The sequence below is a fragment of the Bos javanicus genome, chromosome 23 (genome assembly GCF_032452875.1).
Source record: "Bos javanicus breed banteng chromosome 23, ARS-OSU_banteng_1.0, whole genome shotgun sequence".
Classification (NCBI taxonomy): domain Eukaryota; kingdom Metazoa; phylum Chordata; class Mammalia; order Artiodactyla; family Bovidae; genus Bos; species Bos javanicus.
This window is the reverse complement of record NC_083890.1, coordinates 40,987,765-41,014,286: the sequence shown is the minus strand read 5'-3', so window position 1 is coordinate 41,014,286 and position 26,522 is coordinate 40,987,765. Positions and strand designations below refer to the sequence as shown.

At 44.4% G+C, this 26,522-nt stretch overlaps 1 protein-coding gene across 23 annotated transcripts in view; it reads right to left on the bottom strand.

Annotated features, from left to right (window-relative positions):
• Positions 1-26,522, bottom strand: part of ATXN1 (ataxin 1) — a 421,040-nt gene that overhangs the window by 190,398 nt on the left and 204,120 nt on the right. For 21 of the 23 annotated variants that reach the window (XM_061398786.1, XM_061398793.1, XM_061398792.1 and 18 more), the window contains one exon: positions 728-788. The exons of 1 other annotated variant lie outside the window; for it this stretch is intronic. The gene's annotated coding sequence lies outside the window, so the exon portion shown is untranslated. Of the gene's footprint in view, positions 1-727; positions 789-15,733; positions 15,808-26,522 lie in introns of all 23 variants that reach the window. One more of the 23 variants, XM_061398794.1, reaches the window with a different exon arrangement.

The window sequence follows — 26,522 nt, the reverse complement described above, 5'->3', positions numbered from 1 at the left end:
CCCAGGCAAGAATACTGGGGTGGGTTGCCATTTCCTCCTCCAGGGGAACTTCGCAACCCAGGGATCAAACCTGGGTCTCGAGCCTCTCCTGCATTGGCCGTGGATTCTTTACCATCGGGATAACATCAAGTTGAACCACCTGTTGACTGTATCCTCAGAGGTCACTGGGATTCAAAAGACAGCTGTGTGTGGGATTGGGGGGCCATAACCACACACAGCTGAAAGTCCAATGCCTCCCTCATAATCTAGGCTCAGAAGAGGGTGGCGGGGGAATGGAAGCCCTCGGGACCTCAGCTGTCCCGTCGGTACACAGGGGCTTTGCCAGATGGGCTCTAACGTCCCAGCTAGTGCTCACATCCCATTATTCCCTGTCGTGGTGTTAAGACAGTATGTCACATGAACAAAATGCATGGGTTCCCCTTGCCCACGGCCGTGGTTCTGTGCATCAGCCAATGGAGGAAAAAAAAAATTTCCTCTCTCATCCCTTCTGCGAGATGAACAAGGTAACACCAATGAGGAAGACCAACTTAGAGGAGACAAAACCTGTGAACAGCCAAAACAAATGGCAGAAAAACACCAGGGGGAACCCTCCCCTCTGAAGGGAAGAGGAGACGCAATGAGTAGGAAGAGTATCTCAGTACCAGGTGGGAGAAGGCCTATGGATTATAAGCACGTACCAAGAGAGGCGAGTAAAACACACCCGTGAAGGAGTCAAAGGATCACTCACCCTGTGAAAATAGCAGTCTGGTCTCTCTCCACCCAGAAAACGGACTAATTTCTTTGGAAAACTGGAAGAGAAAAAGATTAAAAATAAAACATTAAACCCGTCCTATAAATTGGCTTGGGGACGCGGGCCAGGGAGATGAGACCCCTCCTAGCACCGGGCCCCTGATTACTTACTAGGCACGCAGCTAATTTCTGAAGACCGTGGACCTCCCACTGCTTGGCTGAGTACGAGAATTTTAAAGACGGAGCTCTGAACAATTAATATGAAGAAAATAATCATGTGCATGATTCCTTTATCTCCAGAGGAGTGAACCTTTGAAAAAGGAGTGTCGTGGGGCCGCACCCCGCGGGTCTTCAAGGCTTGTAGTTGCCCAGGCTCGAGATGAGAGGAAGAGCCCAGAGACAGCGACAGAGACATCTGGACAGGGGGTCCTCCACCGAGGCCTTGGAGAGACAAATCCCCGTGTGCAACAGACGATGAGCAACACACGGACATGGCCGCACTCCTCACTAATTGGGGGAGGAGGCTACAATTTATAGGGGGAATAGAGGGCAGGTGGGCTCCCCCAGTTACCAGGGAAACCCAGAGGTTAGGGCAGAGCAAGCACGTAGGCAGTTACTGATTAAGCCGTGTAATTAAGGGATTGGATAGTCATGTGAGTGAAGCCGAGCCTGGTCGGGCAGGCGATGCAGAGACCAAGGGAACTGCCATCTTGATTGGCCTGACCATACAATATATAGTTCATATATATTGTGGTGCCTGGGAAATCATTTTTAGGTAGACCTTTAAAACTGCCACGTCTGCACCCCAACAATGGGGCTAACTGAAGATGTCTTCATAGTAACCAGAGCATCCCATCACGTCACTTTGCCTTCTCCCAAAATGGGGTACCCACAACTCCATCCATCCCTCCCCGCCGGCCGGCGCCACTGAAGTCCATGACCCCAAAGGGATCCATAATTAAGCTCCTACGGGAAGGGGGACTTGGCAGAGAGGCGCCCACATATCAGGCGGACTGAGTAATTCCATGAGGAAGCCACGGTGTCTGAGATAAAGTGTGGGAAAGAACCGAGATGATGTGAGTGTTGGAAGAGGAAGCCTGGAAGACAAAGGCAGATAAGGCGGTGACAGCCACAGACCGTTTAATCTGCATCACCCAAGGAACTCGGCGCAAGATCCAAGTTTTTAAAAATTTCCACAGGCTGTTTTCAAGACGGCTTTGCAGGTTCAGGAGGGGAGGAGGCAAGGCGAGCCTAGCTCCCCAGACTGGTAATTTTCACACGATCCCAGAGTACCAGGGATCCAGTCTCCAGCCACTGCTTTTCCTTCCTTTTCCCTAAAAGGAAAAGAGCACTGCGACCTCTAGGGCTGGATGGACAGTCTCCTCTCGGGGAGGTGTCCACTGGCCACAGATTCCCAGACTCGGTGCCTCAGAATCTTCTAGGCTGTCTTCACAGCCCCAGGGAGAAACCCCACTCCCCGACCGCCAGCCTGTGCGGGGAGAGGAGAGGGGTACTGAAAGCACGTGATCCTGCCTCTTGGGAAGTTCACACGCTGACTGAAAGCCCTGCAGGGAAACACTGCAATCCCCGAGAGATGGTCCTGGCCCCACTGGTGAAATCTCTGAGCTCCGTCTTTCGAAAGCAACACTTTATAATTCACTCGCATACATTAACCTTTTCCTCCTCAAGGCAGACAGGAGGTTTAGAGTGAGATTCACCAGGACCCCACACACTGATTTCAGAGTCAAACCTGAATCTGAGTCTCAGATGCGTCACCCACCACCTGTGCGATGCCGGGGACATAAACTCTCGGAACCCTTTCCTCATTTGCATTGATGGCGGTCATAATACCAACTTCACATCATGTCTCAGGTTCTCAGTGCAGTCCTTGGCACGCAGAAGAGACTTAATAAAAAGAAAATCCCCTAATGCCGTGCAGCATAACACATTTACAGATCTGTGACAACAAGACACGGCAGAGAAAACTGTGGGTATCTGTATTGTATTCTCTTTTTCTCCACGCCCCAAAAATGAGATGAGAAAAATGAAAACAAAGTAAAACCATTTACTGTGAACAATCAGGGCTTGTCAGGTGGCTCAGTGGTAAGGAATCCACCTGCCAATGTAGGAGACTTAAGAGACTCAGGTTTGATCCCTGGGTGGGGAAGATTCCCTGGAAAAGGAAATGACAACCCACTCCAGTATTCTTGCCTGGAGAATCCCATGAACAGAGGAGCCTGGTGGGCTACAGTTCACGGGGTCACAAAAGCCGGACACAACCAAAGCAACTAGGCACATGCCCACATGAACAATTAGGTAATACAGATAAGGAAGGAAAAAACCCCAGATAATACAAAGCAGCAAAAGTTCTACTAATAACACTTTGAACATTTTCACTTCTACAGCAGCAAGGTCTCAGCTATGCTCAAATATACAGAATATAACATACACATACTTATATAAATAAAATTATATACATATATACAGTGTATTTATAACATTCTATGATACCATTCATATTGTTCTTGTCTAATATTTTACTTGTTATATTGTAAAACTTTTTTAACATCAACAAATTCATACCCATCATAAATGTTTAAGGACTACAAGAGTATTGCGATGAAAGAACGAACCACTAAATCCGTATTTGTTGAATTTACAGAATTTATCAGTGTCCCACATTTATGAGAAACGACTACATTTATGGTAGCGTGTGATTCTTTTGCTTCTACATCATCATCAAGATTGGGAAAGGCAGCATGTATAAATATCAGAAGCCTTAACAACAAAAAATTGTTTTGGTTTGAGTGGGTGTAGCTGAGAAGACTACAAACTAGTACATACACTGCAGGGAATAATATCACAAATCACAATATTCAGTGAGTCTCCAATACATTGAAAGGGGACAAAATTTTAAAGACCAGGAGTACCAGCGGATATAGATGCCTCTTTCAAGTGTGAAAATCGTTAAGTCTGAAGTTCAAGAGGTGTCCCTGTTTACGGCCCGATTGTGGTGGAGTGATTTCATGATACAGAGAGAAGTAAACTGGAAATTGTAGACTCCTGTGTGAACCTAAAAATTATAATCACATTATACAAACTAGAAAACTTTTTTAAAAAAAATCAGAATTTACCATATTTAGAAGATATCAAGAATGGGAATGTTTGTGCGGTCTCGATATTTCTAATCTAATTTCCTTCTCAAAGAGAATGGTTGGTCTGGTAAAAACGTATGTGATACAGCTTAACTGAGTTGCACGACACGTGCTTGTCCTCAGCTGAGAAACTAGTAACCGGGAAAGTGAAGGTATGCCCGCGATCAGCAGAGTGTAGAGTGAACTCGTCCTCCAATTATGAATGGAACCCTTTAATGCATTGCCAACCCTGCTCCTACAAGCAGGCAGGAGGTGGGGAACTGCCAGGGAGCACAGCGAAAGAAGACAGGGCACATTGTGGCAGCAGAGAAATGCCAAATCAGATACCAGCTGAAAAATTCTGGTATCTGAGACCAAAAGTGGAGAAACACAAGAGTTCGACTTGTGGGTTCCCACAAATGCACAGGTGATAAACCCTTCACACGCTACGTTCTAAGAAAAGTTCATGCTTTGTCCAGCTTATGCGACTTTTAGGGGAAGTAACAATTTGTGGTGGGGGGCATGTTCGTAGAAGAGATTTCTACTGTTCTATGTTGTCCATGAGTAACAGCATCAACACCTGGAGATAAGAACTTAGATCTTAAAATTTAGCTCTGGATGGAAGCAGAGAAAGCATCGCTTCCACAACTCCCTCTAGGGACTTTACTGTATGGAGGAATATGGAGTGAGCTACGTTTAACAGATCTCTTTTGATGGTACAGTTTAGGAGCTTGTGAGAAGTTCCTAGATCTAACCATGAACTTCTTAAAGGGACAGAGCTTCTGCTTTGCTTCTCTCTGTCGTGGTCCCTGCTTTCTGCATGAGAAGAAACCAGATGGTCAGGCTGTGGTGTGCAGTATCCAGTATAATGTCTCTTTTATGCAGTGGAACCTAAATGACACATGTTCTTAAATGTGCTTTCAAAGGGACCTTTGCATCCTTTGATGGTGTAGGTAGGCTGGCCCGGAGTACATCCTTTGATGGTGTAGGTGGGCTGGCCCACCTGGCTGTAGAGCAGACCCAGCCATGGAAAATGAGGGTTTAGATTCTAAGACACCCCCATCCAATTGTGTGTCTCTGGTAAATATGATGTAGCTAGGAAAACTGGACTGACACTCTCTATTCCACACTTACAACATATTTTTGGACTACTGATTTAGGAAAGTTCTGTGTTGCCATTGTATAATGTCATCCTGAGTAAGCACTGGATTCCTTATTATTAACTATTCCCATTTACTGGGTGGCTAATTATGCCAACAAGGGCTTCCCTGGTGGCTCAGCAGTAAAGAATATGCCTTCAATGCAGGAGATACAGGTTCAATCCCTGGGTCAGGAAGATCCCCTGAAGAAGGAAAAGGGAACCACTCCAGTGTTCTTGCCTGGGAAATCCCATGGACAGAGAAGCCTGGCAAGCTATAGTCCATGAGGTTGCAAAAGAGTGGGACACGATTTCATGACTGAACAACAACACTTATGCCAACAAGTTTTATCCACTATCTTTAATTCTCACAAAATCTCTGTAAAACAGGTTCTCTTAGACCCAATGTGCAGATAAGGAAAACAAGGTTCACGACACGTGGCCTACCCAAGGTTACATAACCAGTAGGTGACAAAGCAAGAATTCTAAGCCAGGTCTGCCTGGCTTTTCTGGCCAAAGAGAAAAAGAGAGGAGCACTGTGGCAACAAGCATGTGGATTTCTGTATGGAAGCCCTGGTACGTAGCATTCTGTTGAACACAAAAGCCAGCACTTGCTCCCACTAAATAAGCAGACATTTCTTTTTCAGGTTATAAAATAGATGGGGGGCAGCAAGTGAGGATGCTAGAACCGATGTCACCCACAACAGTGAAGGGCGACTCGCGCCATCCAACAGGCGCTGGGCAAACACGCTTCAGGCAGAGGAGCAGGACCAAACTGCTGACAGTTGCAACGACACAAAACGTAGCCGTGGCAAGTCGCTTGAACAATTACTTCGCATCATTCTGATTATGAGCCACAAGCATGCAATCAGCAGCACAGAGACGATCTCAAATGATCTCCATCAGCACTTTACTTCAGCTATCACAGCAGATGGAACAGACTCTCATCTGACCTAAACACAATGTTAATGACCCACATACGAAGAAAGTGCAGGCAGAACAGGGGCACGGGGGCAGTGGCCTTGCTGGACGCCAGTGGTCATAATAGATGCATTTTATTTCGTTCAACTTCTCCATTTACTACCTCAGAGTAAATAAACACCATTTACGTGTTTCTCATCTGATACACTTATCCACAGTCTAACTCAATTGAAAGACTTAAGTAAGCTTACAAATTCCCCAGACTTAATAATGCATGTGGTACACATCTCTACAATCATATTCCATTGTAAATTTTTGTGAGTTTGCATTTCCCCCACTCAATTGTGGCCCAGCCCTGAGAGCAAGGAATTGACATCATTTATTTCTGTATTCCCAACATCGAGTCCAGTGTCTGACATCAACAGTAGACAACAAAATATGCAGAAATGAATGAAGTCTCATCGGGCCATAAATAAGAAGGCACACTTACTGAGCGGATGGATGACCCCCCAGTTGTTCTAAGGGCAAGATCTGAATTCCAAAATGTGTCTACAAATTGAAAAGATGATGGTACAAATTGAAAAGATTTGGGGAAATATGTATCATGAAAATCTGTTCCTAGGGGGAAAAAACACACAGATACAAAAATAAGGAAATACTGCCCTCATACCAACTGAAGAAAATCATTTGCAAGGGGATTCTCACCAGACTGTGCTCAACATTAAAGCCTTTAAACTCATGGAGGAGAGAGTATTTGGGGAGCGGTTCCCGAGGAGAGTAATTAAAATCACTATAGGTTAGGAACCACATCTGGAAGAGAAATACTGATTGTTAGATTAAGGGGGGGGGGGGCCGGAGAATTCAACTTTTCTTCTCAAAAAGTAAAGGAAAAAGGCTATAAAGCTTTCAATAGATCAGCACTAAACCATGGGCTTTCCTGGTGACTCAGTGGTAAAGAACCTGCCTGCCAATGCAGGAGACATAAGAGACCTGGGTTCGATCTCTGGGTCAGGAAGATCCCCTGGAGAAGGAAATGGCAACCCACCCTAGTATTCTTGCCTGGGAAATCCCATGGATAGAGGAGCCTGGTGGGCTACAGTCCATGGAGTCGCAAGAGTTGGACGTTTAGCAACTAAACAACAAGAAATGAAAACTAACGCTTTCACTATGAGTTGGGGCAGTAAGCCTCATGAAATGGGATAAAGCCTCTATTTCGCCTTTAGATAAATATTATATCTACAGCAAAATGTGACATCTCACCAGATTCATCCACTATTGAGATCCTACTTGGATTGTACTGAATGGTTACCTGCCATTCTGTGTGAAAAGGCATTTTCAGGTAGACGTTACTCCTAGCTTCATGATTTCCTGGGAGCCTGTGTTTGTGGGTGATTATGAGTGTATGTTGTGTGTGCACAGGTCTAGAATTCCCAATGATCTCAAAGGATATTATAAATAATCTTTTTAAAAACTTTTATATTGGAGTTTATTAATAACGTTCTGTTAGTTTCAACTGCAAAGCAAAGTGATTCAGTTATATATACACATGCATCTATTCTTTTTCAAATTCTTTTCCCTTTAGGTTGTTACACAATATTGAGCAGAGTTCCCTGTGCTATACAGTAGGTCCTTGTTGTTATCCAGCAAAGGAGGGATATAGTTTGGGAGTTTGGGATTGAGATGTACACACTGCTATGCTTAAAATAAAAACCTTTTAAATTGAATATTTAATATCCTTGAGTTGCCAAAACATACTATATAAGCTCCTCAAAGTCCATGCCCGTACACCTTAACAATTCTCCTGGTAATTAGCATAAGATCACTGCATGAACGGCTAAACGGTTGAACAGAGGGCAAGACAAAATCAGCAAACCAACGGCATCTTAAAGTTCCAAAACTGCCCATTGCTACCTTAGCAAGGCTGCACCTCTGGCTTGGAGGGAGTGGTAAAAGAAGCAGGATGCTATTTTTAGAGTAAAAAGCCACAAGCTTTCTGTGCTATACGTTTCCCAGCCACGTCCCTGCAGTATAACTCCTCTTACTGTACGTAAAGATCAGAGCTACTTCACTGAAGTTTAGTATAAACAGGGACTTTCACAGGGCAAAGGCAAGCATCAAATACTGTGACTTTTTTTTTTAGCTATGGCATGTGGGATATCTTAGTTCCCTGACCAGGGGCTGAACCTGCGCCCCTTGCACTGGAAGCGTTGGAGTCTTCAACCACTGGAGCACCAGTGAAGTCCTCTAGATACTGTAACTTTAAAAAATGCTGCCTATGTTAGAAACCTTTCAGCCACACTGGGCAGGAGTCCTGCTAGATGCAAAAGTTATGGCCCCAATCAAACAAAAAAGGCTTAATTAAAGAACACATCTGGACACAACGTTGGAGTTCAGCAAATTCTCAAAAGTCATTTTCTCTTACACCTCCATGAGCTTCACAGCTTTCAAACTACTCGAGTGTAGAGTGAATGGTCAGCCGTCAACACCACTATATCGTGTCAATTGTTTAACGGTACTTCTTAAATGTCTAGAATAGTCAAGGGCTGGCAAACTTTTTCAGTAAAAAGAGCCAGACAGGAAATGTCTTAGGTTTTGTGGGTCTGACAATCTGTCACAACCACTCAGCTCTGCCACTGTCCCACAAAGGCTGCCATAGACAATACTATACAAACGGGCATGGCTGTGTGCCAATAAAATTTTATTTGTAAAAGCAAGAGGAGGTGGGATATGGCCCATGGGCCAGAGTCTGTCAACCCCTGGTATAGAATATCATCACATTGGGAACCTGAAAAACAGAATCTCTGTTTCCTCCTTTTCCCCAAAAGAGATTTTATTTTAATTTAGTAAAAAGTCAGATGACAATATCACACACTATCCAAAAGCAGTAACTGGCTTATTTCTGCAGCACTCACCACTGAACTTCCTTTACAATAAGCGGGAAGGGCAAATCTTTCAGTGTCAGGTGGAATTTTCCAGAGGGGCAAGTCTCTGCATTTATGTCTGCATGACATACATGTAAAGGGAAGAGGCTGCCCAGAGAACCCTGGGTAAGTGCCCAATAGCCTCAAGAAGCAGGGAAGAGGCTGCCCCAGAGAAACCTGGGTAAGTGCCCAATAGCCTTGAGAAGCAGGGAAGAGGCTGCCCCAGAGAACCCTGGGTAAGTGCCCAATAGCCTTGAGAAGCAGGGAAGAGGCTGCCCAGAGAACCCTGGGTAAGTGCCCAATAGCCTCGAGAAGCAGGGAAGAGGCTGCCCCAGAGAACCCTGGGTAAGTGCCCAATAGCCTTAAGAAGCAGGGAAGAGGCTGCCCCAGAGAACCTTGGGTAAGTGCCCAATAGCCTTGAGAAGCAGGGAAGGGGCTGCCCCAGAGAACCCTGGGTAAGTGCCCAATAGCCTCAAGAAGCAGGGAAGAGGCTGCCCCAGAGAACCCTGGGTAAGTGCCCAATAGCCTTAAGAAGCAGTGACCTTTCTAGGCAATCAGGGAGACATCTGTGCCAGGGCCAAAAACAAACCACCTGATTAAAAATGGGCAAAGGACTTGAACTGACATTTCTCCAAAGAAAATACACAAATGGCCAATAAGCACACAAAATAATGCTTAGCATCGCTAACCATCAGGAAAAGGCACATCAAAAACATACTGAGATACCACTTTGCACTTCTTAGGATGGTGGCGATTATCAAAAACAACAAACAAAACCACAGAAATACCATGTAATGGCCAGAATGTGGAGCAACTGCAATGCTTATGCATTACTGGTGGGAATGTAAAAGGGTGCAGATACAGCTACTGTGGAAAACAGTATGATTGTTCCTTAAAAAAAAATTAAACACAGAATACCATATGATCCAGCAATCCCACTTCTGAATATATACCCAAGAAAGGAAGGAAGGACTTGAACACACATCTGTACATGCATGTTCATAGCAGTCTTATTCTTTAAAAGCAAAAGCTGGATGCTCTCAAGTGTGAATGAGCAAATGGTAGTCATCAAACACGCAGGGGAATATTATACAGCCTTTTAAAAGGAGGACATTCTAACACATGTTACAACATGGAGGAATCTCGAGGACATTATGCTACATGAAATAAGTCACAAAGGGACATACACTATATGATTCCACTTATATGAGGTACCGAGAGCCATCCAACTCATAGACAGAAAGTAGAATGGTTGTCAGGGGCTGGAAGGAGGGGTAATGGAGGGTCTGCTTCACGGGTACAGAGTTTCAGTCTGGGAAGACAGAAGGCATTCTTCAGATGAATGGATGATGATAGCTGCACAACACTGTGAATGTCCTTTATATTAGTGAAGTGTACACTTAAAAATAATAAATTTCATTTTATGCATACTTAACCACAAGTTTTTAAAAAAAGATTTTTGAAAAAAATCACATTTTTCAGGTGATCTGTTTAGACCAGGTTATCCCAAGGAGGTCCAAGTCTGTCATGCTTGAGAGGGCTGGTTTACAGGAAGCAGCTGAGGAATTGCAACTGGGGGTTTGAAAATTTGACAGCCCCTGTTCCCAGGTGGCTCAGATGGTAAAGTGTCTGCCTGCAATGCGGGAGACCTGGATTCGATCCCTGGGTTGGGAAGATCCATTGGAGAAGGAAATAGCAACCCACTCCAGTACTCTTACCTGGAAAATTCCATGGACAGAGGAGCCTGGTAGGCTACAGTCCATAGGGTTGCAAAGAGTCAGACACTTTCAGTGACTTCACTTTCACTACATCTAGAATCATTTGGACTAGAAGAAAATACGAGCATTCCCACTAACATGGAATAGGACCTTATGGTCCCTGCCCACCCCACCCATGTCCTCCACCTGCTTTTTGTCTGCAGAAAAACTTTAACCAAAAAACATGTTTAATCAGAGAAATGAGAAAATACAGAAATAAAAGAAAATAGTCAAATAATAATAGTTCTATCATTTAGCAAAGTCAAGGACTTTTAGTTCCTCTTCAAAGGCTGCAGATAATATTCTGAGCTGTGAGAATATCCTGTTAGCTGTTTTGTAGATACTGAAACCCCAACCAGGTGGAAGAAGCTAACTACATGATGACCAGACTGTAGCCATGACATAAGCCGCCACAATTCCAAGAACTGAACTCAAGGAAATGCGAACAAACCGACCTGGAACTGAAGATTCACTATACTTAAAACAGTCAAGATGACACTGATCAGACCACCCCATGGCCTAGCTCCCTCCTTAGTTGATACATCCCTGAAACCCCCATTAAAGGCTATTGCCCACTGACTGCCAGGAGATGGGAGAGAGTCAGCCTTTGGGCACAAGTCTGTCTCCTCCTCCATTTGCACATTGCAGTCCTCCAAAATAAAGCAAACTTTCCTTTCCACCAACCTTGCCTCTTTATTGGCTTCTGAACGGTGAGCAGCCAGACCCCACTCTAAGCAACGCTAAGACTCAGAGTGAACCAGGGCACCCAAGATCTGTGATGTGGCCAGAAGACGAGCACTCTGCTCTCTGAATGCTACAGCCTCAGAGACTCAATATGACAGTGAATCAGTCAGTGACAGCTAAGAAGAAAAGGGAACTTTACCTATCTACTTCACGGAAGGACATAAGAAAGAACAGAGAGGTAAAAGAAATCCCTGTCATCAAGGCAAAGCAACTCCCTGTGGAAAATTCTGAAAGAGATGGGAATACCAGACCACCTAACCTGCCTCTTAAGAAACCTGTATGCAGATCAGGAAGCAACAGTTAGAACTGGACATGGTGAACAACAGACTGGTTCCAAATAGGAAAAGGAGTACGTCAAGGCTGTATATTGTCACCCTGCTTATTTAACTTATATGAGGAGTACATCATGAGAAACGCTGGGCTGGAGGAAGCACAAGCTGGAATCAAGATTGCTGGGAGAAATATCAATAACCTCCAAAATGCAGATGACACCACCCTTATGGCAGAAAGTGAAGAACTAAAGAGCCTCTTGATGAAAATAAAAGAGGAGAGTGAAAAAGTTGCCTTAAAGCTCAACATTCAGAAAACTAAGATCATGGCATGTGGTCCCATCACTTCATGGCAAATAGATGGGGAAACAGTGGAAACAGTGTCAGACTTTATTCTTCTGGGCTCCAAAATCACTGCAGATGGTGATTGCAGCCATGAAATTAAAAGACGCTTACACCTTGGAAGGAAGTTATGATCAACCTAGACAGTACATTAAAAAGCACAGACATTACTTCGCCAACAAAGATCCGTCTAGTCATGGCTACGGTTTTTCCAGTAGTCATGTATGGATGTGAGAGTTGGACTATAAAGAAAGCTGAGCACCAAAGAATTGATGCTTTTGAACTGTGGTGTTGGAGAAAATTCTTGAGAGTCCCTTGGACTGCAGGGAGATCCAGCCAGTCCATTCTAAAGGAGATCAGTCCTGGGTGTTCATTGGAAGGACTGATGCTGAAGCTGAAACTCCAATACTTTGTCCATCTAATGTGAAGAGCTGACTCATTTGAAAAGACCCTGAGGCTAGGAAAGATTGAGGGCAGGAGGAGAAGGGGATGACAGAGGATGAGATGGTTAGATGGCATCACCGATTCGATGGACATGGGTTTGGGTAGACTGTGGGAGTTGGTGATGGACAGGGAGGCCTGGCGTGCTGCGGTTCATGGGGTCACAAAAAGTCGGACACTACTGAGCGACTGAACTGAACTGAACTCCCTGAGGATGAAGGTGATAACTCAGAATCTCCAGCTACAATAAGAAAAGTCTTTCCCTCCCTAACCCTGCTCTCCTTGGTCACATCCATCTGACTGCTTTTAGTTGACGCTCTTGAAACATAAGCTCCTCTAATTCTGAACAATGCTCAACACCATAGAACCATGCCCAGGAGGTGACCTTATGAGAACTGTCCGTATTTGCAGATCACTCTTCCAGGGGTTACTCGGGTTTGCTTACATTCTTGCAAAGTCAAGCTAATGGAGGGCCACATGACCTACGACCAACAGGGTGATGCTGAGTCATGGTTTCTCAAGTGAAGGAAAATGATACTTCTTCCCGTATTCTTGATAAGAAACAGGAAGATTCTTCCAAGTATAAGGAAGGAGAAAAATCCTACAGCCACACTGCTTATATATGACATGGACAACTACATACTAGTGATGATGGATCTTCTCCCACTCAAAACAAGGAGGAAGACTGGGTTATCTTCCAACTCAGTTATCCAGAATGGCCATCCGAGGGTCTCAAATATCCCCACTAACTACAGTATTTTCTAACTATCAGAGTTTTAGCCAACATGATGGAAAATGCAATTTTTCTTCAAGAGCACTCATCTCTGTTGTAACCTTGTTTTTTTTTGTTTTTGTTTTTTTTTTGCCAGTTCTTGTCAGAGAATTCAAAGCACTGAAGGGAAATGTGTATATGGGGGGAAAAAACCGCTGGAGGAAGAAAAATAAACTCAGAGCAGGGGTATAGACAAGATTTTTAGATAGCAAAAGCCATTAGTAAACAGGGTAATGTTGAATAACCAGCTGGAGGGAAGAAAGAAGCCCTGGTTTGTAGCGTTTGCAGATTTCTATAAACCCTCCCACCATGACCAACTTCCGGCTAGCAACACGATACCAACTTGTTCTAAAATTTCCTAAAAATTTAACAACTAACTTGTGAAAGCCAGTGCAAGCTGGCTCCAACACACCGCTGGCTGAAGCCCATTTCCCTTATCTCATCAAAATCAATTAGCCCTGTTTCATATCTGAAATAAACCCCCAAAGCTATAGTCCTTTCTTAATTTCAGGCCTCTTCTTATCTTTGTTGTTCTTGTTGTTGAGTCACTAAGCCGTGTCTGACTCGGCCACCCCATGGACTGTAGCACACCAGGCTTCTCTGTCCTCCACTATCTCCCAGAGTTTGCTCAAACTCATGTCCATTGAGTCGGTGATGCCATCCAACCATCTCATCCTGTGTTGTCCCCTTCTCCTCTTGCCCTCAATCTCTTCCAGCATCAGGGTCTTTTCCAATGAGTTGGTTCTTGGTGTCAGGTGGCCAAAGGATTGGAGCTGAAGCTTCAGCATCAGTCCTTCTGATGAATATTCAGGGTTCATTCCCTTTAGGATTGATTGGTTTGATCTCCTTTCAGTCCAACAGACACTTGAGTCTTTTCCAACACCACAATTCAAAAGCATTAATTTTTCAGTGCTCAGCCTTCTTTATGGTCTAACTCTCACATCTGTACAGGACTACTAGAAAAACCATAGCTTTGACCATATGGACCTTTGTAGGGAAAGTGATGTCTCTGCTTTTTAATACGTTGTATAGGTTTGTCATAGCTTTCCTTCCACGGAGCAAGTGTCTTCTAATTTCACAGCTTCAGTCACCATCCACAGTGATTTTGAAGCCCAAGAAAATAAAATCTGTCACTGCTTCCACTTTTTCCTCTCCTATTTGCCATGAAGTGATGGGATCAGATGCCATGATCTTAGTTGTTTTTTTGTTTTTTTTTTACTGTTGAGTTTCAAGCCAGCTTTTTCACTCTCCTCTTTCACTTTCATCAAGAGACTCTTTAATTACTAAAAGAGATCTGTTGGGATTTCCCTGGTTCAGTGGTTGGGACTCTGTCTTCCAATATAGAGGACATGGGTTTGATCCCTGGTTGGGGAACTAGGACCCCTACATGCTACATGCATGGGAAAATAAAAAGATTAACAAAAACAATTTTTTTTAAGATATCATATCTTTTCTTCCATCTCCCCGCCTGGAATGAAATTAGCTCAAGCCTGATAGTGTATAAGAAGCCTTCTTCAAATGCTCTTTGACTGTACTAGCTTTTCTCCGTTCTGATTTTCGACAGCACTTCTCTATTACTTCTCTTGGATTCTAGAGGGTTGGGTTCCATGAGGGCACAGAAGGTTCTCATAGCACTTCGCCCCCGCCGAGTCTGTGACCTGGATTGAACTGAAGGCAATCCTGCTGACTTTTCCATCTGGGCTGATGCTGTCCAGTGAGTGAGGCTCACCAGCTAGGACCCATGGGCACAAGGGCGCTCACTACTGTACACGCCAAACTTCCCTGGCAGGAAGGGAGGAAACTAATATTTGTTGAGCAGGAAATTTCTGTAAGCCCTAGAGCCCAGACCTTGGTTTCTAACACCGTTTTGTAGCAAAAGGAACCAGAGTTCTTTGGAGAAACAGCGAATTCTAGAACTGGGGCAGGGAACATTCAAGATTAATATGAAAGGAATGCTTAAAAAAAAAAAAAAACACAATGATGATGGCATATCAAAGCAAAACAGGAATCAACATTCCTAATATTCCCCATGGCCAAAACTGGAACAATTTAAGAAACAAGATAACTAACACTGGATTATAACCTAAAGAATAAAAACACTCATTAGTTTATACTGATATAAGAAATGAGATGGCTGGATAGCATCACCTACTCAATGGACATGAGTTTGAGCAAACTCTGGGAGAGAGTGAACGACAGGGAAGCTTGGCATGCTGCGACTGTGGGGTCAAAAAGAGTCAGACACGACTTAGTGACTGAACAACAGCAAAGAAATGACAGTCAATAAATAAATGGAGGAGACTACACAAAGCTGTGCAGAAGACTTCATTAAGACACACTAATCGCAAGGAGGGGGAAGGCAGCTCCCGGCTCCTTAGGTGTGGCTTTTCCCAAAGAGTATAACGTGGAAGGTGGGCGGGTGGAGGTGTGTACGCCAAGAGTAACTGAGTGGAGAAAGGGCATGAACGCCACCTCAGACCGATGATCAAGGTCAACATCAACAGGGATAAGTCACGTTGATAGCGTGTCCCTGATATACATGATGTGATGAAAATGGCAACTTACCAATTTTGAGGAGTACTGATCAGTTCTTTCGCTGAACGTCCTTCAGCTGGGGTTTTTCTAATCCTAACAGAAACCTAGGAGAAATCCCCAATGATCAGCACTCCTCAGAACTGTCAAGGTCATGTCAAGTCTGAAAAACTGTCATGTTCTAGAGGAGCCTCAGGAGAGATGACAGCTAAATGTAACACGGCCTTCTGGATGGGGCCCTGAAACAGGAAAAGGACATCGGGTAAAAACTAAGGAAATCTGAATAAACTGTGGACTGTAGTTACTATATATATATAGTTTTACTTAATACCCCAAATGCTGTTCAATGGTTTCATTCTCATTTTACAGGACAATGAGGAGAAAAAAAAAAAAAGATATAACTCTTTTGCCCAAGCAAACAAAGTTAGCAATTGGTAGAATTCAAGTTGAAACTCATGTTGAGTTGTTCTAAGAGATTTAGAAGTTTTAACTCATTAATCCTCACAGCAGCACAATAAAGAAGGAGGACTAAGATTATTCCCTTTCCTGGTGTAGAAACTGAAGCTCAGAGAGGCAGGGTGAGTTGTTCAGGGTTGCACAGCTAAGGTTGCTCACAGTAAAAAAGTTTCTCAGGAATTGTTTATTACCCAAATGTAAACATATCTGATTATTCTGGAGCATCTCATTTTAGAAAGTTAGTTTCATGATTTCTCCCTTTAACCTCTTTTACAGAAAATTTACCCCCAATCCCACCATCAGCAGTGAAAGACTGCATTCTTGCCAATGAGCTGCAATTAGGCTATTAAGTAACAGACACAAGGCCAATGTTTGTTAATTAGCCAAAAGCCATATAGGATAACGAGCTCTAGATTCTGCAGAGTTTTATATTCCACACGGACCCTCCAAATCATGCGTGTGGCTTGGATGGATTACAATACTTGCCCTTATCACAGTTTAAAAACACATCATTATTGCTCCGGTCAATAAACATCTTGAACAGTGCATTCACAATACATCTACTTCTTTGATAATTTCCATTTACTCGGTTATTTACTCACCTGATCTTCAATTCTTAGTTGACCTTACCTACCTTAGGACTTTTTTGTGTATTTGTTTCATATGAAGTTTTTCTTGAGAGATAGGAGTTAATTAAATGATTTAGGGAAAATGTGCCTCTTCTGACTCGAATACTGGATTGTTATTATATTTTACGAAAGTTAAAGTTTATTCCAGATCACTTTAAGTGTGCGCTGTCCTGAGTTTAGGTGCTTGACAGACTCATGAGTGCCAGCAAATGTTTAAGCTGTCTAGAAGGTTTCCCTGTTCTCCTCCTCTGTGAATCGATGGCCTTGCCAACTGCCACCAGAAAAAAAGTGTTTCTCTTCTGCCACGTGATGCGACCAAGGGCGAAAGCCAGCTCTCTGCTTACCCTCAGAAAAGGGCTCAGTGCACGAGTATCTGTAGACTAGCAATGACTTTCTAATCAGAATAAAATACAATTCAGGCAAAAAAACAGATGCTCGACTAGGAAGGGAAAAAAAGTCTTACTTCCCAGAAGTGATGCTATAATCACTACATTCTTCCAATCAGATACAATGAGTTTAATGGCAACATGCCAGATTAGGACATTTGATGAAACCCTTTGAAAGAATTAAGTTCCTTCCTACCTGCATAAGAAATCTACCCTGGGGACAGGTATTCCCTTCTTCTCTACGCCCCCAAAACCCTGCCAGCCAGTGAGAGACTATAAGTGGTCAGGGCACCAACTCTGAAGACAAAGTCTAGGTTTAAACGACCTTGGACTAATTACTTAATCTCATTGTTCTTGGATGCTCAATTTGCATAATAATGGTTGTAAGGATTAAAGGATTAATATATAAAAAAGCACTCAGAATTTTGGGGCACATTATTAAGTACTACTTTTGCTATTTGTTGTTTAGTCGCTCAGTTGTGTCCGACTCTTTGCAACCCCATAGACTGTAGCCCGCCAGGCTCCTCTATCCATGGGATTTCCCAGGCAAGAATACTGGAGTGGGTTGCCATTATGGATAGACAACAAAACAGCTGACTGCTGCCCAATGATTCCAAAATAAGTATTATAACCTACCCTCTCCCCCTACCTCCCCCTCACCCACTCACTGTCCTTCACCTGCCCACCTGCTCTCAAAGTTTGTTCATTTAAGACCTGTATCTATTCCAAAGCCATTAAGGCCTGGTCTGCAACCACAGGATGTTGGCAGATAGAAACCCCTATTTGCATGGCTAATGTATTTATCCAGATTAAATGTATGGCTAACTATACAGTTCACTTCTCCTTTTTTTTTTTTAAACTAGGGTTTTTCGCATGCAGATTTTATCATCATGCTTACTTCCTCTCTTTTCTTGTATTAAAAAATCTTTTCATCTTCTGCTGTGTCCCACCCCACTGTTGAATTTTTTAAAAAGGAAAGAAAAAGCACACCAGCCAACAGGCTCAGAACCCTAAGTATTTTGCTCTGAACTTCACACTGACAGTATTCTACACTGTCATGGCAGTTTAACAGAGAATTGAAATTTAATGAGAAGAGATAAGAGAGAAGTACAGATAAAGGAACTCTTGAAAATCAGCCCTAACAGTCCCACGAAGGCCTGGGTGGCCTCAGAGCTTATTAATATAGACTGCCTCTCACCAAGGGGCATGTAATTTCGTTTTGCAGTCGTTTCTTTAAAACACCATCATACCGCTTTACCTTTAAACAAGGACATTCTGTAACCAGGGATTCACCTATGGGGCTTAGTCATCCGATCGGCCTCAAGGTCACCGACTTGAGTAACACGATGAGAATGACCTCATTCACCCACTATAGAACCGTTATATCACCGATCGATACAGGAGGCCTCTGCGCATTGTCAACAAAGCCTTCTCGAGGGAGCGCCCTGCATACATCAGAAACAAATTACACCCTTAAAGGCAGATGACATACGAATGCAGAAAGATTCTTTCTGCAAGGCAAAGCTTTTGTTCAGTGTGAAAGGAGCACCAATCCAACCTCAAAAAAGGGCAAGGGGTGGGGGTGAAGGAAGAGAGAGAAGAGAGAATCTTTGACATGTTTCTCTTGCCTTGCCTCTCGGATGCAGGATGCATCTTCCAGGGGCTCACGAGGCAGGAGGGGAGACAAAAATGGGAGTATGATTACAAGGGCCTGTGATGCTGAGGACCGAGAACCAGCAACACTCCTGGCACACCCATTAGGAATGTGCTCTACGGCACCAATTTCACAAGGCATGGTGAAATAGTAACAGTGTCCACGATATACGTGGGAAATGGCTTACCATGTATTAGTCGTTATTCGAATTAGTTTACAAGTATTGGCTCTAACTTTAGCTCTCTGACAACCTGGTGCCCCAGGGTCTAATATCATTCCCATTGTACAGATGGGAACACTGAAGCACAATAAAGTTAAGTAGAGGTATTGAAGTCACACTCCTAAGTGGTGGGAGTTGGGATTCAAGCCCAAGCAGTTAAGACTCTGGAGTCACTATATTAAACTGGGTAGTTAACACCAACACCACCAGCACCAAGAAGTTATCTTTGTGCTTTTTTCTGCAGGTGCTTCTTCCCTCTTCTTGGAAGAACAGTCCTGTACATTTGCTTATGGATTTCTCTCCCAGCAGAGCCTCCCCGGGGCAGGTGTTCCGTGCACGGCTGTGGAATGAAGGATGAATCACTGACCCTAGTCAATCCTTCTTCATTCATTCTGTGAGACAGGCTGAGGATTTCCAATTAACCTTGTTTTCAGATAAGGAAAGTGAGGTTCGGGGAAATCAAGTGACTTGTCCAAGGCCATATTGCTTTGAACATGGTTTCTTGCAGAACTCAACAGTGGTTTTTAAATTTGAAAACCCATGGGATGTTTGTAAGAAATCAAGATAAATATTCTATTTATAGACTGTAAATACATCTCTTTAGAGATATAGGAGAGAGGCCACATCCAGTGCACAGGTCTGGCCTCTCTAGTGATTCAGGACAAAGCACAGGTGGAGAGGGCACTCTGCCCGAAGCCCCCTAAACTCTGAGAGAAGGCAACCCACCTTTCCCCTCACACTTCACAGAGCTTCTGACCCACAGAAGGAGACCCAGGATGGCATTCCTTCTCCTTCCAAAGCTTCAGGGCCCGGTTCTTTCCCCCCTCAACGGGGTGAGGCTTTCCCCCTCAACGGGGTGAGGCTCACCTTTTGCAGGCACCTCTTTAGCTATTTCCTTCTCTGGAGTTGCTCTGCATCTGTTCCTTTTTTAGCCCTGGGGGTATCCCCTACTGATAACTGGAAAGGAGGCAATCCCCTAGTGACTTAGGTTTTCATCACCAACCAGAGCAGAAGACAGCAAAGCACACACAGGGGTTTCATAAGCTGCTCCCGAGGGCTGGACACCTTCGACCAGACCTGGAGCCCTTTGCTGGCAGACTTGGCTCCGCAGCGGTGGGAAAACTGCTCAGGCTGAGGCAGCAGTTTTGCAAGGATGGTGCTGAAGGCTGATCTGCGTCCAGTCGCACCCCATGGTGCTGAGTCTCAGCAGGCAGGACGTCCGAGCTGGAGGGAACCTTGGAAAGCCTTGGGTCCAGCCTCCCATTTAACAAACAGGCAACCCGCTTCTCACTCATGAAAAGTGACTAGGCCAAAGCTAGACACTGGCATGGCTCAACTAGGGGACTTCTGACCTCCTGCCCCATGCACCCAAAACTCTAAGGAGAGACAGTAGGAGGTGACTTGCAGATGGAACCCAAAAAGATTTTCTCCCAATGTCAAATGGTGAAGTGAAGCGAAAGGCACTCAGTCATGTCTGACTCTGCGATCCCATGGACTATACGGTACATAGAATTCTCCAGGCCACAATACTGGAGCGAGTAGCCGTTCCCTTCTCCAGTGGATCTTCCGGACCCAGGAATCGAACCGGGGTCTCCTGCAATGCAGGCAGATCCTTTACCAACTGAGCTAAATGAGAAACAGTTGAACGCTTAGGATCGAACTGAATTCATGTGTGTGCACGTGCTAAGTCATTTCAGTCATGTCTTACTCTTTGCAACCCTATGGACTGTAGCCTGCCAGTCTCCTCTGTCCATAGGATTCTCCAGGCAAGAATACTGGAGTGGTTTGCCATGCCCTCCTCCAGGGGATCTTCTTATCTCAGGCATCTCCTGCATTGGCAGGTGGGTTCTTTACCACTAGCACCACTTGGGAAGCCCCAGTTCACGTAGGGGTCTGCATAAATCATCTCTTGAGACCTTCTGGGAAATGTTTAAAATACTCTGCCCAGAAATACTTGAGGACTTGTCAAGTGCTTTGTTGTTGCCTAGTTACTAAGCTGTATCTGACTCTTTGTGACCCATGGACTGTAGCCCACCAGGCTCCTCTGTCCATGGGATTCTCCAGGCAAGAATACTGGAGTGAGTTGCCATTTCCTTTTCCAGGGGATCTTCCCGACCCAGGGATCGAACCTTTGTCTCCTGCACTGCAAGCAGATTCTTTACCACTGGGCCATCAGGGAAGCCCACTGTCAAGTAAAAGATAACCCTTTCCCACAGCCTCAGTTGTTCTGGAACATCAGTTGGTTAACGGGGGAGACAGGAGAAGCACCCAGGCTTCCGCTGGGCTCCCTTTTTCTGCTCCAATGTGAGAAACGGCCCCACGATCATTAGCATATCTGATTTGCATTCACTCCAGATGAGATTTCATCACTGCATCCTATTTATTCATTCCTTAATATAAATCTAAATTGCTCTCTTCAAATAGCGGAGAGCACTCTTGCCTCCGTCAGGGGAAAGAAACCATCACAGCAAGGGATGTGCCGCGCTTCGTCTTCTCCCCTCGCCGACACCCGCCCCGGCTCATCCCGGGACTCAGAAAACACGCCTCTGTCTCAGGCGTGTCATACTGGGGCTCTCGGCGGACAGGAAACCTGGTAGCCGTCCAGGGTTCTAGATACCTCGGGAGCCTTTGCCAAGTCCTGATCTAGGTGAGCCTTGGCACCTTCACAGCAGTCAAATACAGTCATTCTCAAGGAGGAAAAAATCTACAATCAGGTATTAGAACCTGGAAAAGGTCGGGACTTCCTTAGGGTCCAGTGGTTAATTCATCTTCCAGTGCAGTGGGTGTGAGTTCAATTCCTAGTCAGGGAGCTAAGATACCACATGCCTTGCAAAACACCAAAGCATAAGACAGACACAATATTGTAACTTTTAAAATGGTCCACATAAAAAAAAATCTAAAGAAAAAGAAAAGAACCTGGAAAAGTTTCCTTGGAAGTCAAGAGGCAAAATTTTTAACAGAAAGTGAGGCACCAAATTATGGCATGTCCACCATCTTCAGGGAATGACGTTCAAACACGTGGGCTGCACCAAGCACACAGGACCACAGAGGTTTCCGCTCATTCCTCCCCACCACGGCCACCCCTCCATCAGCCGTGGAAGCAGCCTATCCCCTGAGCACCAGTTTTCCTGATGAAAAGTAGTTTCTGGTGCCTTTTCCTGTGAAAGGAAAGTTCTAGAAGTTTATATGCAAACGAGCCGCTTCTAATTCTTTGCCCTTTAGGATCAGACACTTTTTCTCCCTCCTCTGTGTGTGTTTATAGAATAGCAAAAATATTAAATGAAAATCTTGTATCAGCTTGCACCTATGCTAAAGAAAGTTCCTGTGAGACTCTTTGAAGGAAAACATGGTAAAAGAAAAAGAATGCTCGATTACCTATAAATTCAACTCCTCAATGCCCCTCCAACCAGGGTATATGTGACAAATTTTATCCAGTCATTCTGTTTTCCTGCGTCCTAACCACTGCATTTTTAGCGATTTTCTAAAGAAAGAGTTCAAGTGTGGTCAGAACTCAGAGGAATTGAGCTGTTTTCAAGCATTACTACTTGAGTGCTTTTAGAGCTTCATGCTTGAGTTAAAGATGAGCACTTAAAAATTAACTCTCACTTCTGGGCTTGGGGCTGGAAGCCAATGACATCCCCGAGGGTCACCAAAGACGATGCTTGCTGGTGAGACTCTGCCTAGCGGTGCTTCAGCATCTTGGCCCAAAAGTAACAGAGATGGTCACTCCTGAACCTCAGTCAGTTACGGAATGTAAAGACACAGAAAATATAATGCCTTTACCAATAATCTCTTCTCACCATGAGTCTGAAACAATCAAGATGTGCAAAGAAACGTTAGGGCGTTGGACCTTTTTTTAAAATATATGAATCATTTTTAAAGTCTTTATTGCTACAACACTGCTTCTGTTGTTTATATTCTGGGTTTTTTTTTTGGCTCAAAGCAAGTGGGATTTTAACTTCCTGACCAGGGATCGAACCGGCACCCCCTGCATTGAAAGACAAAGTCTTAACCACGGGACTGCCAGGGCAGTCCCAGGGCATTGGACCTTGAGTTAGAAATTTCCAGTCCTGGGTCTGCCATCGTCTTGACAATGGGAAGTCACAGAACTTCTCTGGGTCTCAGTTTCTCAGTCAGTAAAACGAGGGGGGTTAACAGATTTCTAAAGCCCTTTGCGTGCTCCCAGCCCCTGCTTCCACGCTCCTCCAGCTCTCCCTTTACCAGCAGGGACTGAGCGTGTTGGGGAGGTTGTGCCTTTGACCCGGGAGGAATGTGACAACGGCCTTCCTTGCATTGTTCCCACAGTAACCAGAGCCAGCTGTCCGTGCCGGCCGGCCAAGTTAGGGTGCAGAATCGCACACAACTTGGAACTCTGTTGGCAGGACCGGGCCTCCAGAGTCCCCACCTTCCTCGGGGCCCTTGTCTGCAGGTCAGTACACCCCTGGGAACACAAGAGTGGGTCTGTGATCTTTATTAAGTAACATGTGATTTTTAAAAACTGGAGTGTCGCCACCAGCACTTGGGACTTCCCCCAATCACAGCTGGACGATTTGGGTATGTCTTTACCTTCCTGGGTCCATGAACCTCTCTCTGGGGTGCTCTGGGGTTGGCATCACCTAGAATCAGTCGGGACTTTCCAAGCCTGTTGGCATGGTCTGACACTAAGGCAAAGATCCTGGGATTCAAGTCAGAGTGAAAATCTCAGATGACATTTTTCATCTGAAAATCTCGGGGTGAGCCAAGACTTATAAACACGCACTTCTGAGCGGGACCGACCGTGACGGGTTTCCTTTTTGCCTGCATCTCCGATACTAATAAGGGAGGGTCACTGGAAAGCATAGGCATTATTTTTAGCTTTTGTAAGGAGGGAGGAGTTTCTCAAAGGGCAAAATGGAAAGGAATTTAGGGCAAGGGTGGAGGGAGGAGGAGAGATTAGGAAAAATCAGGACTTTCAGGAGAGATAAGGAGCTTCCTCCTCGTTTCTTAACCGACTGGCTCTAGCATCAAGGATTTTGGGTCCAGATAGCTGGAGACAAAGAGGCTGTTGGAAGGAAATCACTTTTTTCTATGAATGTGGTGAATGTACCCTTCATGCCCTGGGGTTTTTCACTTTCCAAATGTGAAATGAGGCCACTCGTGGAAGCTTTCTTGGGAAAGAATTTGGAAATTCATGTTGGATTTGAACACTGCTTTAACTTTCACAGGCCCCAAAGAAACACAGGCTTTGGATCTGCAGAGATCGTGAAAGTTCCAGATTAAAAGGAGATGAATTCCTCTTAAATGGCCTTGTTACTTTAACACATAGCAAGGTAGAGTCCAGCAGCTTCTGGGGAGACCATGGTACAGGCCAAGAACATACTACTTTTTTTTTTGTTAGTTTATTTATTTGGCTGCACCAGGTCTCCAGTTGCACACACGGGATTTTCAGCCTTCATTGCAGCATGTGGGATCTAGTTCCTTGACCTGGAATCAAAGCTGGGCTCCCTGCATTGGGAGCATAGCCTCTAGGCCACTGGACCATCAGAGAAGTCCCAAGAGCACACCATTTTGAGATTTCTTTTTTCTTCTTCTCTCTTTCCCCCACCTTTCCGCCCCCCGCCCAACAGATAGTAAGGTGGTAAAGTGGAAGTCATTCAGTCCTGTCTGACTCTTTTTGACCACATAGACCATAGCTGCCAGGCTCCTGTGTCCAGGCATGAATACTGGAATGGGTTGCCATTCCATTCTCCAGGGGATCTTTCAGGGGATCGAACCCAGGCCACTTGAATTGCAGGCAGATTTTTTTTACCATCTGAGCTACCCTGTAGATAGTAAAATATCTCCTTAAAGAACTGCAAAAATCAAGTCATGCATTCCTCAATTCAGATCTCCTGGTAAATTGCTAGCACCACAAGTTCAAATGCCATAGAGTTCATAAGAATCCTTAAAAGACGCAAACCACTTCATCACAACCTATCTGCCTGCTGAAATTTTGAAAGCAAGACTGCAAAACATTCAAGTAATCACCCTTGTGGCGTGACTGACACTAGCCCAGAGCTAACAACAAGGGAACACTAGAATTAGTTCCCCACTTCCAGAATAGGACCTAAAGAAGTCTGTGCTACAGGAGAAGAGTTGCTGTGTTTTGTTTAATGGAACTAAATTTGTGCCCATTTAAATCACAAGCAGGTGGCACTTGGTAGCAAAGAAAGGCCTGAAAATATTCGCATTTAGTGAATGCAGTTGTATGTATAATTAGATGAGATGTATTTTAAAGTACGCTAATCCTTTGTACTCTTTTCTACAATTCAAACTGGTGAGGAACAGAAAGCAGATTTTGAATTTATTATGAAAGCTCAGCCATCGTATTACTAGTTACAAAATAAAAAATGAGGAAAGCATCAGAAAGTCTTTATTAATATATATATGTTTACATAATATATATGTATATAATAACATATACATTAGGGTAAGTGTAAGTGGCTCAGTCGTGTCCGACTCTCTGCGATCCCATGGACTGTAGCCCACCAGGCTCCTCTGTCCATGGGCTTCTCCAGGCAAGAATACTAGAGTGGGTAGCCATTCCCTTCTCCAGGGAATCTTCCTGACCCAGGGATCAAACCCTGGTCTCCCACATTGTGGGCGGATTCTTCTTTACCATCTGAGCCACAGGGAAGACCAATATATACATTAGCATTTATTAATATACATATATTAGTCAAAAGAAGAAGAGGGCAGCAGAGGATGAGATGGTTAGATAATATCACCGACTTAATGGATATGAGTTGGAGCTGACTCCAGGAGATAGTGAAGGACAGGGAAGCCTGGCCTGCTGCAGTCCATGGGGTCGCAAAGAGCTGGACATGACTTAGTGACTGAACAACATATTAGCACCCGACCAAAGGGAAAGGCTTGCTTGCTTTCAAAGGACTTTGTGTTCAGGAGAAATGAGTGAGCTAAACAATAGCGTCTGGTAGGAAAGGAGATGGGAAGAGTCAAAGGTACACATTTATTTTGCTTTTGGGCCACGCTGAGTAGCATTATACTACTATAATTAAAAATATACTACTATATTATGCTACTATAATAAAAAATAAAGTAGAATCTTGTAGTTCCCCAACCCGGGATTGAACATGTGTCCTCTACAGTGGAAATGCAGTCTTAACCACTGGACCACCAGGGAATTCCAAAAGGTACACATTTTAGAAGCATAACATTTTTTTCTGAAGTTTTTCTATAGAAAATGTCAAACATGTACAGAAGACGTTCAGTAGAATGCCAGATATTCACTGCTGCTGCTGCTGCTGCTAAATCGCTTCAGTTGTGTCCGACTCTGTGCAACCCCAGAGACGGCAGCCCACCAGGCTCCCCCGTCCCTGGGATTCTCCAGGCAAGAACACTGGAGTGGGTTGCCATTTCCTTCTCCAGTGCATGAAAGTGAAAAGTGAAAGTGAAATCGCTCAGTCGTGTCCGACTCTTTGCGACCCCATGGACTGCA